Source organism: Triturus cristatus, chromosome 8 (genome assembly GCF_964204655.1).
Source record: "Triturus cristatus chromosome 8, aTriCri1.1, whole genome shotgun sequence".
Taxonomy (NCBI): Eukaryota; Metazoa; Chordata; class Amphibia; order Caudata; family Salamandridae; genus Triturus; species Triturus cristatus.
Genome location: NC_140591.1, coordinates 380,040,377 through 380,055,636, shown reverse-complemented (window position 1 = coordinate 380,055,636; position 15,260 = coordinate 380,040,377). Strand labels below are relative to the sequence as shown.

Sequence of the window (15,260 nt, the reverse complement as noted above, 5' to 3'; positions counted from 1 at the left end):
CTTTCTTCAGGCATCCATAGGAGTCGACGACGAAACCCGACGCAAGTTCACACCTATGCACCCGCAGCCCGTGGGCTAGGTAACTTGAGTACTCCGGTGCTCACAAGGGTATTGACTATCCAAGTGTCTAGTTTCCAAGTCTCTAACTCCTAGTTCCTTCCGAAGTGTCCTAAAACTCTTAATTACTAAATACTACTATTTCTATCGACTTTAAAACATTATGCATGAGTGTTTCCACTCTGCACCGGAATCCTGTGGGCCTCCCACTGCCTAGCAACTGATAGGATAGTGTAGCCCCAGCGATTCCCTAGGCCTAGGCCTATCCTGTGTTCGTGACAGTGGTTCTTATACCACTTACTTAGTATATGGTTTGCGTGGCCCCTAGGGCCTAACTGTATTACTTACCTGTGTGACTTATGTATGCTTAAACAAGACTGTGTTGTACTTACCTCGAATCTCATAAAGAGTGCTGAGGGTGTTTTGACTAGAATAAATACATTCTATTTTTATAATATATCTGTTGTGGTGTCCTTTCACTTGGTATTCAAGGGGTTGCAAATGGTATAACAGCTGGCTTCACATGCCATACAGAGTTTAGCCTAAGACTGCTCTTGTTCATGCTACCACTAGGATAGCTGGTCTATAAGGTTGACTTTACAACCAATCACCATAAGGGTTGTTTGGACTGATACAAGGTGTACACTAGAACTAGTGACATCATATATCAGGCCAACTTCTCACATTGGAGAGCAGCGGTTGGGATCTGAGCTTGCTGTTGTAATACCATTGCAATCTTGAGATATCAAATTGAAAGATCACAAAGATATTTGTAAGGTACATATAACATAGCTTATAAATACTTAAGTTCTACTGAACTTAGTTGTTGTAGTTGAAGGGCCTAACACACCCTGACTACAACTACTAGAGAGGTTTAGCAGGTACAACTAGTGTAGGTAGGTGCACACACCACACCATCACTACATCATGTCTCTGAGAGGAGATGAAGTTCATTCTCTGTCAGGAGGGGGATATCCTAGAAAGATACCCTCTAGATATGATACCCTAACTTTTCAGGAGATGAGACAATTGTGTACCTCCAGAAAGTTAAAACAGGTTTCAAACCCTACCCTCATTTATCTAGTGGAGATCTTAGAAGAGTATGATGCTCAGAGAGCCTCCCAGGATGGTGCCTTAGGTACCAATGAGGGCCTGCCCTCTGCAGAAGATTTCCCTCACAATACTGATCAAGAAGAGTCAGCAAGGACTTCAGAAGATGAGGTAGACAGCCAGGTACCAGTTAGGAGACTTAGCCAGGCTAACTTAAGTCTACATGGGAGTCTGACTGGGGTCCCCCCATTCAGACCCTCAAGTGGACGTAACCAGAGAAGCAGGAGAGGAAGATCCCCTTCAAGGGAATCTATCCACTCCCATGTCTCTAATAGCTCCAATGCCTCTTCTCACAGGGGAATGACTTCTCCACCGAGAAAAGAGCATCAGGCCAGAATGAGGGAAGTCAATCTGAGGATTGAAAGGGAAGAACTTGCCCTTGCCAAAGAGAGACTTGCTCTGGCCAGAGAGCAAATGTTAAATGGGCTAGGACCCACTGGTGGCAGCAATATCCCTAAGGATAAAGACGGGGCCTATGATAATAGAAACCTGAGCAAGATTGTACCTCCCTACAAGTGTGGGGATGACATCCACAAATGGATAACTGCTTTGGAGAGAGCTTGCAAAGTACAGCAGGTACCCCAAAGGCAGTGGACAGCTATCTTGTGGCTCTCCTTCTCTGAGAAAGGTAGAGACAAGCTCCTCACAGTTAGTGATGAGGATGCTGACAATTACACTGTCCTGAAGAGGGCTCTGATTGATGGGTTTGGCCTAACCACTGAACAATACAGGTTGTTGTTCAGGGATACCCAGAAGACACAGACTCAGGACTAGACTGACTTTGTAGATTGTGCCACTAAGGCTTTGGAAGGCTGGTTATTGGGTAGTAAGGTTAAGGACTATATAGGATTGTATAATTTGATCATGAGAGAACAAATACTTAACAACTGTCAAAACCAGCTGCTGCATCAACACTTGATTGACTCTGACCTAACTTCTCCCCAGGAATTGGGAAAGAAGGCAGATAGGTGGGTCAGGACTAGAGTTAAGCAGAAAAACCAGAACCAGGGCGGTGATCAGAAAAAGGCAGACCAGAAGGGTAATGAGCAGAAATCAAAAGACCAGAAGTCTTCACCATGCCCCCAAAAGGCTCATGGGGAGGGTGGTCCCAAAAAGGATAAAAAGAAAGATGGCCAAAAGAAACCTTGGTGTAACTATTGTAAGTCGAATTCACATTGGTTTAGTGAGTGCACCAAAAAGGACAAGCCCCCAACCACCATTGCCCCTAAGGCAACTCTACCCCCTAGTCCAGCTGTAAGTGGAGGTTCCCAGCAAAAGTGTGTAACAGGGTTAACCCTGGGAACTGAAGTGGATTCTGGCCTAGTCAGAATACCCACTCAGGCTGTTCTGATCTGTGATGGGGACATAGCTTTGTCCTCTACTGTGGGTCCCAGTAACCTGGGCAAGTACTGACAGACTCCGTTGATCAACCAAAGAATGGCTCAGGCATACAGGGACACAGGTGCTAGTGTCACAATGGTGACACCTGCCTTTGTGGACCCTGGACAGATCATGCTAGGTGAGAACTACCTAGTGACCAACGCTAGCAATGCCACTACCTCCCATAGTGTGGCAATTGTTAACTTCTCCTGGGGAGGGGTAACTGGCCTCAAGAAAGTTGTGGTGAGTTCAGATCTCCCTGTAGAATGTCTGTTGGGAAATAACCTTGAAACTTCAGTGTGGGCTGAAGTGGAGTATAGGACCCATGCAGAAATGCTGGGAATAGATGCACATGTCCTTGCTGTGACCAGGTCACAGGCCAAAAAGTGCGACACTGAACAAGTGCTGGATCCTGGGACAATGGACCAGACACAACCCAAGAGAAACAGCAGTAGGGTTAAGGCTGTGCCTTCCCCCCAGCCTCAGGTAGAGAGTTAGCCCTCACAGGAGGATGATTCTGAGAGCCCTGAAGGAACTGTCCTAGAAGAACTGGAACCTGACCAGGTTGAGTTTCTTGGGACAGGGGGACCTTCAAGGGCAGATCTGAGGCAGGCACAATTAGACTGTCCTTCTCTTGAACCCCTCAGACAGCAGGCTGCTGCTGAGGCTGCAGGGAATGCTCAAGGTACCCATAGAGTGTATTGGGATGAAGGGCTACTGTACTCAGAGGCTAGAGACCCCAAGCCTGGTGCATCCAGGAGGTTGGTAGTACCATTGAGTTTCAGAGGCTTCCTTCTTACCTTGGCCCATGATATTCCCCTTGCAGGACACTTAGACCAGAATAAGACCTGGGACAGACTTGTCCCTCACTTTCACTGGCCTCACATGTCAGAAGATACCAAGGAGTTTTGTCGCTCCTGTGTCACCTGCCAAGCCAGTGGCAAATCAGGTGCCACCACAAAGCCCCACCTCATACCACTACCTGTGGTGGGGGTTCCCTTTGAGAGAGTGGGGATAGACATTGTAGGACCAATGGACCCCCAAACAGCATCTGGGCACAGATTCATACTGGTGATAGTGGACCATGCCACCAGGTATTCAGAAGCTATACCCCTAAGGACCACAACAGCTCCTGTTGTGGCAAGGGCCCTACTTGGAGTATTCTCCAGAGTGGGTTTTCCAAAGGAGGTTGTCTCTGACAGAGGTGCCAACTTCATGTCAGGATATTTAACTGCAATGTGGAAGGAGTGTGGTGTAAACTACAAATTCACTACACCCTTTCACCCACAATGCAATGGGCTTGTGGAAAGATTCAACAAGACCCTAAAAGGGATGATAAAAGGTATACCAGACAAGCTTAGGCGAAGATGGGACATCCTTTTACCCTGCCTTCTGTTTGCTTACAGAGAGGTCCCACAAAAGGGGGTTGGCTACAGCCCTTTTGAGCTTTTGTTTGGGCATCCTGTAAGGGGACCCCTGTGTCTAGTAAAGGAAGGATGGGAGAGGCCTCTCAGACAACCCAAACTGGAATAGTGGATAATGTACTTGGCCTCCGCTCCAGGATGGCAGAGTATATGAAGAAGGCTTCTAAAAACCTTGAGGCAAGCCAAGAACTCCAAAAAGCTTGGCATGACCAAAAGGCTGTGCTGACTGTGTACCAGCCAGGGCAGAAAGTGTGGGTGTTGGAGCCAGTGGCCCCAGCAGCACTCCAGGACAAATGGTCTGGACCACACACTATTGTTGAACAAAAGGGAGAAGTCACCTACTTGGTGGACCTTGGGACTCCCAGAAGCCCCCACAGGGTGCTTCATGTCAACAGGTTAAAGGCATATGTTGACAGGGCAGACATGGGCTTACTCATGGCTACAGATGAGGGGCAGAAGGAAGAGAGTGACCCTCTCCCAGACCTGCTGACTCAGAACCCTGATGATGGTTCAGTTGATGGTGTGGTCTTTTCTGACAGCCTCACTGACCATCAGCAACAGGACTGCAGACAAGTTCTACAGGCCTACAGACATATGTTCTCTCTGACCCCAAGCCAGACAAACTGGTGCACCCATGAGGTGGACAATGGTGACAGTCTGCCTGTGAAGAGTAAAATCTACAGGCAACCTGACCATGTCAGGGACTGCATAAAGATTGAGGTACAAAAGATGTTGGAGCTGGGAGTCATTGAACCTTCAGAGAGCCCTTGGGCTAGTCCTGTAGTTCTTGTGCCAAAACCTCACACCCAAGATGGTAAGAGAGAGATGAGGTTTTGTGTGGATTACAGAGGTCTCAATGCTGTCACTAGGACAGATGCCCACCCAATACCTAGGGCAGATGAGCTCATTGACAGATTGGCAGCTGCCAAGTTTTTGAGTACATTTGACCTGACAGCAGACTACTGGCAAATCAGACTAGCTGAGAATGCAAAGGCCAAAACTGCTTTCTCAACCCCAGGAGGACATTATCAATTTGTGGTAATGCCCTTTGGTTTGAAGAATGCACCTGCCACTTTCCAAAGGTTGGTGAATCAAGTCCTTACAGGTCTGGATGACTACTGTGCAGCTTATCTTGATGATATTGCTGTCTTTAGCTCCACCTGGGAGGATCACCTGGTCCACCTGAGGAATGTTTTAGAGGCCCTGCAAAAGGCAGGCCTCACTATCAAGGCCACTAAGTGGCAGATAGGGCAGAGCAAGGTTGTGTACCTGGGCCACCTAGTAGGTGGGGGTCAGGTTCAACCACTGGAGAGCAAGATCCAGACCATAAAGAACTGGACTCCTCCTATTACCCAGACTCAGGTCAGAGCTTTCTTGGGCCTGACTGGGTACTACAGAAAGTTAGTTAAGAACTATGGGTCCATTGTGACAGCACTTAATGACTTGACCTCTAAGAAGATGCCAAAGAAAGTTCAGTGGACAGTAAGCTGTCAGAAAGCATTTGATGACCTGAAGCAGGCCATGTGCACTGCACCTATTCTGAAAAGTCCAGACTACTCCAAAGAGTTAATTGTCCAGACAGATGCTTCTGAGTTGGGTGTGGGAGCTGTTCTTTCACAACTGAATGTAGATGGTCAAGACCAGCCCATTGCTTTTATTAGTGGAAGGCTGACCCCTAGAGAGAAACGTTGGTCAGCTATTGAGAGGGAGGCCTTTGCTGTGGTTTGGGCCCTGAAGAAGCTGAGGCCATACCTGTTTGGCTCTCACTTCAAGATTCAGACAGACCATAAGCCCTCTTGTGGCTAAATCAGATGAAGGGTGAAAGTCCCAAACTTCTTAGGTGGTCCATTCCCCTACAGGGGATGGACTTCACAGTGGAACATAGACCTGGGACTGACCATGCCAATGCAGATGAACTCTCCAGATATTTCCACTTAGAACATGAAGACTCAACTGGTCAAGGTTAGTTTAATGTCCCTAAGTTTGAGGGGGGGGGGGGTTGTGTAGGAGAGTAGGGTCTGCTTTCTATGTTCACCCCCACTTTTTGCTTTTGCTTCACTGGTTTTCGACTTAGATGTGGCTGTGGGCCTGCTAATCAGACCCACATCCCAGCTGTTCTCTCTCTAAATTCACTATGCACTTTAGGTGCATAACCCAATTGGTAAGGATCACCTTTTTGGACCCTGTACAGTGTACCTTAGGTACCCAGGGCATAGGTGTACCCTAGGCCTACCAGGGGCTGCAGCATGTATTATGCCACCCCTGGCTGGCCTTCCATTAGGACACAACTGGCTGATCACTCAGCTGGGGCAAGGTCGTGTAATCACCCCTTGCTTAGGTGTAGTATTCCTATACCTACCTTATATATAGACACATGGGTAACCTATCAGTCACTCCTATGGCAGGCCTTAACAATCCTGAAGGCAGAGTGCTTGGTAACATGTGAGATGGTGCTCTAGCATGAGCTGAGCCTGTCTGCAGCTTTCGGAACCATGTCCTTATAGCTGTTCTATGATATCGCCTACCATATACTCTTAAAGTGCCTTATAATCCTCGCGGTTATGGTAACTATGGTTTGGCCTTATCAAAACATGTCGTGTAAGGTGTCTAACACTTTGGAATACTACCCCCACACCATTTCTGGCGGTGAGGATAGTATTCCTCCCTTCTAGAGGGAGAAGACATGTTGAAGACCTACTACCTGGTTAAAGTTAACCAGAGCCCCAGCGTCACAAAATGGCCGCTGCTGCCACAGACACGAGTCTGACCTCCTGCTGCTGGGAGACCTTCCAGTGAGGGAGGCTTGGACAATAGGTTTCCTGCCTTGGGAGGTGCTAGCACCACCCTAGACAGGCCTTAGTGTATTGGGGCAGGGAGGGATGAATGAAACGCGACACTGCCTGGGGCACACAAGGTGTCCCATGCATAGTCCAGTTCAAACTGATGCTGGGGTACTCCAGCCCTAGTCCTGGCGCGAAACTGGACAAAGGGAAGGGGGTGTAACCACCCCCCTCCCTGGTCCCACCCATAGGAGGGACCTAGCAGGTAACCCAGCCCCCCAGATTAGTATAAGAGTGGGAGCTGAGTCCCTAGGACTTTAGATTATCCTGAACCTGCATCTTGAACAGAAACTCGGGACCTTCGACATTCTACTACGGAAGTAGACTGAAGAATCTCCCTTGTGGCCAAGGAGTGACCACCCTGGGCAACCAGGCACCATCCAGCGACCGCTGCTTGCTTTGCGACTGATCCTACGAGGGACGACTGCAGAGACTGACCAGCGCCGTGACTTCCAGACACCTCTGAACCAGATTCACATCTACAGCAAAGCTGAGACCCATGGAGGCGACGAGGGACGTGGGACCGGCGACTTGGGAAAAGTGGCTAGTAACTGACTAGCACAACTTCTGAGGCTTCCTCGAGGCTGTGCTTGGGGAATTGAGAAGCCCCAATCCCGAGCACCATCTGCAAAGAAGATCAGCTCCCCACACTTCACGTGTTCTGCGTGGGGCCCTTCTGCACCTGAGTTGCTCGACGTGTTGTCCGGTGGCTGGCCCGTTGGCTAGTGACCTCTGTGACGACGAACCTTCAATCTTGCCTTGCTGGTCCGGCTCCTCCAGACTGGCACCCGCTCCCCTGTGAAAGGGAAGCACCCCAGACAGAAGCAAGTCCTCCATCCTGCGTGGGTTACGCTTGCCAAGGCTTGTTGGGTCCTAACTCGACATCGACGCCACCGACAGCAAGAGCCTTTGTGGGACAGCTCGCCTCCTGGTTCCTGGTTCTGGTCATCCTCGACGCCTCCTGGTACCCGTGGCTGCTGCGACAAGCTTCACCTCTTCACCTGCACCTTCACGACATCGCCTGGTTCCTTCCTGGTTCCTTCCCGGCTCCTGGCTGGTGACCTAGACTCTGTCCCCTCTGCTTGCAGGTCTCCTCCTTCCTGATTCCATCCTTGGAATCCACCGGACACTCTTCACTGACTGCCTGTCAGCAACTTTCTTCAGGCATCCATAGGAGTCGACGACGAAACCCGACGCAAGTTCACGCCTATGCACCCGCAGCCCGTGGGCTAGGTAACTTGAGTACTCCGGTGCTCACAAGGGTACTGACTATCCAAGTGTCTAGTTTCCAAGTCTCTAACTCCTAGTTCCTTCCGAAGTGTCCTAAAACTCTTAATTACTAAATACTACTATTTCTATCGACTTTAACGCATTACACGTGAGTGTTTCCACTCTGCACCTGAATCCTGTGGGCCTCCCACTGCCTAGCAACTGATAGGATAGTGTAGCCCCAGCGATTCCCTAGGCCTAGGCCTATCCTGTGTTCGTGACAGTGGTTCTTATACCACTTGCTTAGTATATGGTTTGCGTGGCCCCTAGGGCCTAACTTTATTACTTACCTGTGTGACTTATGTATGCTTAAACAAGACTGTGTTGTACTTACCTCGAATCTCATAAAGCGTGCTGAGGGTGTTTTGACTAGAATAAATACATTCTATTTACAGAGTTTAGCCTAAGACTGCTCTTGTCCATGCTATCACTAGGATAGCTGGTCTAGAAGGTTGACTTTACAACCAATCACCATAAGGGTTGTTTGGACTGATACAAGGTGTACACTAGAACTAGTGACATCATATATCAGGCCAACTTCTCACAGGCAGTTGGGTCTGTATTGTAGTTCTCCCATTCTAAATCTGTAGAGTGCCCTTTGGAAAAATAAAAGCGAGGTGGGTAGATGCATTGTACTGAGAAACGACTTTGCAGTTCTTTTTATATGTATCTCCAGAATCATTTTAAAAATCTGACTATAGTAAAATTATAAATCAATGTGACATTAGTAGGATCATGTCAATGTGTGCAGACAGCTTAAGTCTGGATGGGGCTTGAAGGGAGGCAGGGTTTTGATGTGGGTAGAGTTACCAATTATCCCAAAGTAAAATACTGTCCATATGATCAGGTCATAGGATTCTTCAAAGGTCTGGACATGATACTTAGAAAGAGCTTTACATAAAAATGCCTATATCCATCTGCTACTTGGCTTGCCTCAGTATATTTACTTTATTTACAAGTCAAGGGTCCTTAATGGCGCATTAGAAGCCAATTTAAAGTGCATCCTACTTGTATTAACTTTTCAAAATGTGTACTGATAAGGGGTCAAAGAAATTGGTCAGACCAGTACAAAAAGATCCAAGTGGCAACCGTAGATGTGGGGTATTTGTACTGGGGTTTAGAAAGCCTTGAAGCAAAGCATCATCCATGGCTTTGTGCGAAGGGGCTTGATAGGATTTAGAGTGGTGTGGCTGCTGGGTCAAAATTTCAAGAATGGCATCTCAGGATTAACAGTGATTGGAATGAGAATTTGAAAGTGCAGGTACACACTGCCCCAAAGTAACTGTTCACTGCCTGAGAGGGCTGGGACTCTACTGTTAAAAGTATCGCACCACTTTTGGTATGTTCTGGTACTGTCCTATTCAAATTGAAAATGTCCAGCAAGTCATTACTTGATAGTCTGAAGACAGGAGCTTATTATGGCTCCAAAGAAAGCACCTCTGTAGGGAATTTTAGTAGGACATTTTCATGGGAGATGTGGATCTGGATTCTAAAGGTAGGCCATAAAATGTGGCTATCTTGAAGAGTGGTGTCTGAATGGTCCTTAGTAGAATATCACCTAGGTAGGGCTTTGCAGGTGGTGTCTGCATGTTGCTTAGCAGAGGAATTCGATGTAGGGTTTTGTATCAGTCACAGATTTATAATTTGAGTTTGGGTGGAAATTTAGAGAGTACTTAAAATACAACTTTGTAGAGACATGTCAGGATGACACTTTACAAAGGAAGTTGCGATTTGGCTTTAATGAGGACCTGAATGTAACCTTCGAAGAAGTGAAATTCCAAGTATGCAGACAATTTAGAAATACTGACCCCCCAATTCTATCTGTCCCGTTTGAAATTTTCAGGGGACCCGACTCCAAACAGATGTGCTCAGTAGCAGCTCAGTAGAACGAAGTTTGAAGACCAATGCTCTACAGAATCTTGGTCAGGATCATTACAGGGAAAATATCATTCAATAGGGCCAGAGTCTGTCCTAAAGATGTCAAGAAGATGGTCTCTCTATGCTTCCTGTTCTAGAAGACGCTGGGCCTCCCTGTGAGATCTGTGCTGGGGTTTGGTGTCAGGTTGTGATGTAGGTGGCACCATATCCAGAGGTGGTGGTGGGAGAGCCTTTGGCCATGGTGTTGATGAGTTGTGTGTGCCTGAATGCCAGATTAAAGCTGTGTACCTATGGTACTGGCTCAAAGGGAGCTGCTCCAAAGGGTGTCAGAAGGAAAGACAGAAATATGGGAAGTGGAGGCAGGGCCATTGGTCCCATAGGGAAGCCAATTAGCTAGGAGATCTTGACAAAGTTAGTAAACACAGCTTAAAGGAATGCAGCCTGGCCGACTCAGAGGCTGGGATCTTGGGGTAAACCGAGGCCAGAGTCTCAGGCGGTTGACGTACCGGCATTAAGGGCTCTGGGAAAGATGAAGGTTACTCCAGAGATGGTACCAGAGGTGGAACAGGAGTGGGCGGTCCACAGGTGTTTTTCCTTTTCTTGCAATCTGAAAAAAAATGAAAGGGATCTGGAGCAGTGTCTTCAACACTTGTGGCATCATTGTGCCTCCCTGGCAATGAAGAGCGTGGCCTCTTGCTCTTTGATGGACCAAGGGTGCATGCTTAGGCAGGAAGAGCAGCCTGGCAGTTAAGATCTGATCCCAGACACTAAAGGCAGACTGAATGGGGGATCCATATTGGAGAACTGTCCCTTTCAATCCCTATCCCTATATGGTTTCAAACCAGATTTCTTGGCAGGAGAAATTTTTCGGTACTGCCTCCATTTTTTTTAAATGTTTGTTTTGAGGAAAGCTCCTCAAACAGTGAAGCTTCGGATCTGTGTCGAAGGCACAGATGAAGAAAAATGATGTTGCACCGATGCAGGCACTTTGTTGCCTTGGTGGCGCTGCCTGATGTCACTTTCAGCATCAACCAAGTCCAGTGCTCATTACCAGCGACTTGAGAGCTTTGAAGTTTTAAAAAAATTAAAAAATGTACAGGATTGTCTCTGTCAGTCACCCAAGAAGATGTTATCATAGGAGGTTTAAAATTCATCATATCTGAAAGCCTAAGACAGTGGGTCATTATGCTCGCCCATAATGAACACTATCGTATCGTAGCCACCAAAAAAGTCCTATGAGTTAGAGTGTGGTCCCCTCGGCTAGATGAGCAATTCGAGAAAGAGCTGAAGGTGTGCCACATTTGCATTTGTTTATCTCCTAAAGTGACACAGCACCCGGTGACGATAACGGACCTTCCTACCCATGCTTGGGAAAGGTTTGTGCTGACTTCTTTGGGCCTTTAGTAAATGAACACCATCCCAGTCATAGAAGAATATTCAGTTTTTTCCTTTGTTGGAAGACCTATCTTCAACAACTTATGACAAAGGCATAGAACAGTTTGATGACATCTTTGCAACATGGGGCATCCCACAATTCTCAAACCTGGCAATGGCCGGCCCTTTGAAAACAGAGAGTTCAAAGAAATCCTTGGTCTACTCAATGTCAACCACCAAAAGACATCTGGTCCCAAGCCAATGGTGTGGTTGAATTATTCATGGGCATCCTCAAGAGAGTCATTCAGTGAGTGTCCATGGAAGGAATTGTATTGAACCAAACTTTGTGTCAGGCCCATTAAGCCTATCGATCAACTCCTCACACCACAACTGGTGAGAATCCAGCCACCTTGCAATTTGGGAGAGCCATCAGAACAAAACTACCTCAATAAACATCTGATTGATCAGTGAGCACTGACCAGGTTCAAGACACCGATGCAACTCGGAAAAGGAAAATGAAGACCTATGCCAGCGTCACCATGCCCAGGAAGCGGTCTTTGATGAAGCAGACTAAGTACAAGTTAAACAGAGATGAAAACCGAAAACAGACACTACTTTTGCCACTGATCCTCTACAGGTTGTGGCATGCACAGGACATATGGTGACAGCACTTCATCCTGAACAAACTATTATTAGGGACCATTCACACTTTATACACCTACCCCGACGTTTGTCAAATCCTAAAGCCATGTGTGAGGCAACCCGGCGAGCAGGTCCAGCTCAAGTGCCGAAGTTTAAGTCGCCGTTCCCCAATCAGGGTTGCCCTCGCCATCACCATAGCCGGCAGATAAGTGTGAGTGCCTCGCTGACTCAATGAAGAGATATGATTTTTCCAATGTTGTTTACCACTTTTTATTTAACAAAATGGGAGATGTAGCATCTGGAGACCATATGCACTAGGAACCTTGTGGATCTGCGGAGGACTCTAGACACAAACTGCAAAATATACTGGGAGGTGTAAGGGTGTGGTTAATAAAAAGTACAATATAATGTTAAGTGTGTAAGTGTATGCTGAGAAATTAAGTAAGATTTAATAGCAGCTCCCATGTGGCATATTTACTCTGCATGCTCCAGGGCTGGGGAAGACGTTACAGAGCTGACTAACAGCATGGTCAAGAGCAGTTGACGCAAAGCTGAGGATCCGTTTACCAAAAGGCAACTACGAGTGTGACCAGTGGGCTAACATTTCAGAGCCTGTCAACTGAGTTGAAAAGGAAGATTGGCAGCACTCCTGAAGTGAGCCTGAAAGGACACTTGCCATCACAGCCAGTGGCTATACACAGTGGGTATGAGCAGCCTGCCTGCTAAGAAATGACTCTTGGACTGCCGCAGTCTGGATGACTGTCCCCGCTGGGTGCAGTACCTCATTGTCGGGTATCAATAGCTTGGAATAAACAAAAGCCTCTAACCTCGGAAGATCGTCAGCAGGAACAATGACATGCAGACAGGCCTCTCTATTACCCTGAGCGCAACCCCGAATAGAGTGAAGTAAACACTGCCATGCGTAGATGCACCCTGGGGAAAGGGGAAGTGGAGAAAACAATAAACACAGCTGCCAAGCCGGGTCCCTCTAGTCCTACTACGTTTGTCCGAAATATAGCGTGTCGTAAGACGTGTAGGGGTCCCTTGATGATAACTAAATGCACAGGACGAGAGAAGTAGCATGGGATTAGGAGGAGACAGAACAGTAATAAACTCCCACCTGACTGTTCTTACTTTAAACACCCCTTACTCACAACTGGCACCATTGTAATCTCTGTTGAGTCACAGCGAGCAGTCCTGACCATAAACGAGTAACTGCTGTTACCTCTCAGCATTGGCGTCAGGAGATAATACCAAAATCAGCAACAGAAAAGGAAGACAAACGAAAATAAAACAGACCAAAAAGGAGTCACCAAGAAAAGTGCTCCTGCACTACTTATCTTTCTGGGCACACCTAAATACCTGTTTCACAAGACGCCTTGGAAGTGCGGGGAGACGTAGCATCCACCAGAGGCCAATGGGAGGCGGTCCACGGAGCTTCGGCAATCCACCGGGGAATACCTTCCGCTCTGCCTAGCTCCGGAAGATGCGGGAAGTTCAGGAACCAAAGATAGATGCAGAGAGAGCGGGAGAAGCGCTCCTGCGCTGCTCTCCCGTTAGTGTCTTAATGTCGGTGATGTCCGGGTATCGGGAGAAAGCCTCTAACCCCCCCAGGCCACACAGCAGATTCGCCGTGATGGGGAGAGTTCTCCGAAGGCAGACGGCTTCAATCTGCAAGGATTCTATTCAGGGACTCAGGGCATAAAAAGGTAGTTTCCCCGTGGCGGACTTCTAAGCAGCTGGGAAACAGCGGACAATCGAGTGGTTGAGCGGGAGATATGTTCCGCTCACTCGAAACGCTGAAGAGATTGCAAAGCCCCGAGCCTCTGCAGAGGCGGGGCTTTGTAGCTTCTGCGCGGGCCGTAATACCGGAGTCTGCTTCCGGTGCGCCAGGAACAAGTCTGCTGGGAGTGGTAGTTTCCTGCGCTCCGTGTGCCCCCCAGTGGTCGAGCGCTTATTACACCTTCCCAACTAGTCTCTCGCTTGGCAGCCCTAGAAGGGGAATGCGTGTTTCGCATACCCCGTCCTCGTACGCAGCCCACGATTACTACACTCATGCATGCCATTCAGACATCATCAACTTCCCAGATTCTTGTAGACCTTTGTCATATTAATTTCACCAACTAATTTATCCATAATAATTTTACATAAAATATTTTATTTGTGGTCTATTGAGTTAAACATCATTCTTTCTGGGTCATTCCAAATTAAACTTCTCACTGCACATATTGAGAAATGTTTCTCCCAACCTGCATAGCATTTCAGACTTCCTAAATGCCCTTCTTTAGGCGGCAATCTCTTAATATCATAAACAGCAAGGTGGGTCTACAGATACCTTCCTTATGTGCATAGGTCTGTGGAAAGGGAGCTGCAGATACCTTTTGTCTTCAGGCTTCTGCATCCAATCATCCCCCATCTCTGCAGTGGATTTCTGGCACACTAACGTCCAGCACCTCACTCCATGCTAGATGCTTACCCAGTTGGGCCCAAACAGACTTAAAGTGGTTAGCCCACAGCATTTCTCCTATTTGTGCCCAAGTGGATTATGCCAATATAATTGAAGTTGCTGCAATGAGTCACTCATCTCCTTTGTACATTAATGACTGTGTGGCTGTCTGAGGAGGGGACCGATGTGCGCCCCATTAGACTTTGCCACTACAGCTGAACTCTCATGTATCTAGAAGTGGTCCAACTGTTTCCAACTGGACCCAGAAGCAGACTTCATTGCCGCCTCCACCATCAGAAAGTGTCAAGCTGAGCCACCGACTCACCGTCCAGCTTGGGTGGAGGATGACCCTAGGGACTTTGAGCATCTGAGTGGTGTAGTATGTAGTATTATGTTTTAGGTTTGAATCGGTTTTACTAGTTTTGATAATGTAGAAGAATAATATAATACAAGAACATCTCACCTACGTCCACTGGCCAATGAGAAACAATAGCAGGTAGGAGAAAGATGAAGTAGAGAAGTAATAGTAGATAGAAAGAGAGATGCATTAGGGAAGGAGGGGAAGAACAGGTAACTTATGCGATTGTGGTAGCAGCCTCTAGTGAGTGGGCTAATGGTGTTGCCTAAGTCATAGCTTAGAGGCAGGTATGCAGGGCAGGTTAATTCCCTGAATTTCTTTGAAAGGAACCGTAGGCAGGGTCCCCGAATCTTGTTGAATTGGATCATCCTTTGGTAAACAGAAGCCGTCAACTTTTCCTTGCCAACGAGATCCCAGATTTTATAAAGTCAGTCTAAGTGGGTGGGTATTTTGGCAGTACCCCAGTGTACTAACAAAGCTTG

General features: G+C 47.5%; 1 protein-coding gene across 11 annotated transcripts in view; it reads right to left on the bottom strand.

Moving 5' to 3' along the window:
• The window catches only part of LOC146802160 (uncharacterized), a 535,895-nt gene extending 522,054 nt beyond the window's left edge, over positions 1-13,841 (bottom strand). For 7 of the 11 annotated variants that reach the window (XR_014967704.1, XR_014967703.1, XR_014967702.1 and 4 more), the window contains exon 1: positions 13,337-13,829. The gene's annotated coding sequence lies outside the window, so the exon portion shown is untranslated. Of the gene's footprint in view, positions 1-13,336 lie in introns of all 11 variants that reach the window. The other 4 variants (XR_014967708.1, XR_014967706.1, XR_014967707.1 and 1 more) reach the window with 1 other exon arrangement.
• Between the last annotated feature and the right edge of the window lie 1,419 nt (positions 13,842-15,260).